Source organism: Corvus brachyrhynchos, unplaced genomic scaffold (genome assembly GCF_000691975.1).
Source record: "Corvus brachyrhynchos isolate BGI_N302 unplaced genomic scaffold, ASM69197v1 scaffold106, whole genome shotgun sequence".
NCBI classification, from domain to species: domain Eukaryota; kingdom Metazoa; phylum Chordata; class Aves; order Passeriformes; family Corvidae; genus Corvus; species Corvus brachyrhynchos.
The window spans coordinates 4,131,403-4,134,358 of record NW_008238834.1 but is presented as its reverse complement, the minus strand read 5'-3'; positions in this window follow the sequence as shown (position 1 = coordinate 4,134,358).

Here is a 2,956-nt window from a genome sequence, read left to right as displayed (position 1 = left end):
AAAGACTGATTTATATGTCACATTGGGGCTCTAGGATATGCTTGCCACATTTGGCCAGAGCCAAGTCTCTCTGGCTGTCAGCATGCTGGCTTGGCTTCAGATATTCTGCTGCTAAAGCCCTGCCTCTGGGAATTCACCTGTCTCACAAGTGATATTGCCCTGGGGACTCACCTGGTTTGGATATTTGCAGTCCCTGGGGAACCACAGTGCGTCGTGCCTGGCTGAGGGACTGTCAGACACTCATCTGCCTGCACAGCTTCACCTGGTAGGGGTTGGGTTTCTTCCTGTTTTGATGTCAAATTAGAGCACCTGGCCCAATAGATACTGTATTGTCTAAGAGTCTTGCAATTCTCACATAATGCCTTACTAAACTACCTACAAAGCAGTCTAAAAGGTAGCACTGTGATCTATGAAACAGGCACCAGTCCTGTCTTAGAGCTCCCACCTACTGGATTTTTTTTAAGGCTTTCTCAGTTAACAGATGCTTCCCATTTGAGCTTGTGGATGCTCCTGGATGTGGCAGTCAAATCATAAACCCACAGTGAGAAATGTTCCTTTCAGTGCAGGTATTTCTGTGTTCTGCTGCTGATTCTCACCAAAGATGTAAATGCTCCATCAACAGGCTCAGGGTATTGTGGAGCAGGGCTCTTGCTCTTTCCTTTGAAGCTGGGCTGTTCTGTGTGGGGCCAACCCTTGTCAGGCCTTTGCATGCATTTGTGCTTGAATCTCTTCCAGCTGCTGCATTATTAATATTTTATACAAGCACTGACTGGAGCAGAGACCAACTCAGGTTCCATCCTCCCTCTCCCTATTCATGGGAAATATCTGTACATCCCTGTGGTCTTCCCAGCTGGGTCAATATTCCACCTTGTAAGCTCCAGGAAAATAACCTCATTAGGAGGAACCGAGCCACCTACTCTGATTACAGCAATTACCAAGGAAGTGCAAATTAAGGGTCAAGTCCCCCTCAACAAAGGCGGGAATCTTAGACAGAGGTTCCTTGTAAAAGGTCATAGCTTTAGCCACCCACACTGCCAGACATGAATGGGAAGCTACCCCTGAAAGGTCTAAAGGTGTCCTCAAAATAAGCTGCTGGGATTGTGCCCTGCTGTGACACAATTTAGGGAATGCTCCATAGCAGGGTACAAATATCAGTTATGCTGCATTATGAGGGCTTAAACTATCCCAGCACTGCAGCAGCAGATCCTGGGTCTAAAGGGAAACTTTCTGGTAGAAGATGGCCCTGTCCCATCAGCAGAACTGGGCTTGTGAAGATTTGTGGGTTGGATTTTGAAATCTCCTGGAGCAGTTAGGTAATAATTACATAATTGATACAACTTCTGCAACTCTTAGCTCTAAACTTGCCCTGCTGATTCTTAAAAATTTCTCACTTGGAGGGAGGTGGGACAAAACAGTTGTGTTTGCCAGCTAGGTCTCCCTAAGCACTCAGCTCATTTTGTTTGTTTCCATGAGTCATTTTTAGAACAGGCAACAATAATCTTGAGTCACACGTAGTCTGGAGCCAACTTCTTAGACAACACAGCTTTCTTGAGGAGAGTGAAAAATATCCTGAAAGGAAAAGTGCTTCTCTGGCTTTTGTTCGTAACAAGAAATTAAGTTTTTAAAACAAAAAAAAAAAAGCATATGATATGCTTGGCTTTTGAAAACACAGAAAACAACCCTTCCTCTCTGTCCGTACAATTCTGAGACCTAGAAAGGCATGGGACAGAAAGGACAAAAGAAAGCTAAGCCCCCCTTGAAGAAGCGTGCAGTTGCTGACTGCATGAAAATGCACAGGTCCAGGAAAATGCAGGGAAATGAGGCGGGGGCGGCTCCTCCTATCAGGAGTGCAAGTTCACTGTACATCTTTGGCTACTGACTGCCAGCTGCTCTGACAGAAACAGCCTTCCTGCTACAAACACAGCCAGCCCTAGCTTCTGCTTATCTCTAACACCGTCATTTTGAAAATCAGGTGCCAAGAGATCTTCCCAAACCAGGCAGGTGCTTTAAAACTCCACTCACCGTTTCCTTCCTGTGCCCACAACTCCTCCCCCAGTGCAACCCTAGCTGCCCTAGGACTGACTCAGAGGTCCTCTGTGGACAGAAAGTTTTTTCTGCCTGCTTTTTTTAAAAGCAGTTCAGCTTCCAGGATGTGATAGTTTGTTGTGGGAAGGCCCCATCTCATTGCCTGGAAACACAATTGTTAGGGAGCATCTGTTCCAAAACTAAGTAACAAAAGCACAAGTCTTCCTCTGATCTTCTCAGATGGGAAGGGCTTCAGCTAAATACACTGTGCTGCTCTACAGCACAGGGAGTTCTTCCCTCACCTAAAAAAATTGTTTGTTCTGAGGCTACAAACAGCTGTTCTGCATTTGTAATAAGGAAAATACACTACACAAACCACTATGATAAATACAACACTGTGTGGCATGAACAGACTATTGAAAAGATCAGTTGATATAAAGAATGTACAGGTGACAAATGTATGTACATGTGAAAAATGAATGTACAGTCCTGCTCTCAGTTAAACGTGGCTGGATTTGTTTTCAGCCACAAAAGTGATCAAAATGCTAACTCCTAAGAGCCAAAGCATCGCTTTTATTACCTCCACTGAGAAGTGGCTAGTGTGAGAAGTAAAATACTGCTGCCTAAATTGTGTTTATCTGTTTAAGCTAAGGAAGCTGCTCTATCCATATAAACAGATGCTGAGTGTTAAAACAAACCTCATTCAAAAGCACCAATGCAGGAGGCTGTCACAAGGACTCTGGCAGACAGTTGGTTTGTGCATTTGACAATATTGACTAAAAACACTATTTTCCTTTATCGACCATTTTTTCTCTGATTTGTCTTCTACCATGCACTGAAGACAAAAACTTCCCTTCTAATGCAAGTACTGCTGGAGTACCAGAAACAAACTCTATAAAATTTTTTAAACTTTTCAAAATCACCATTTTTC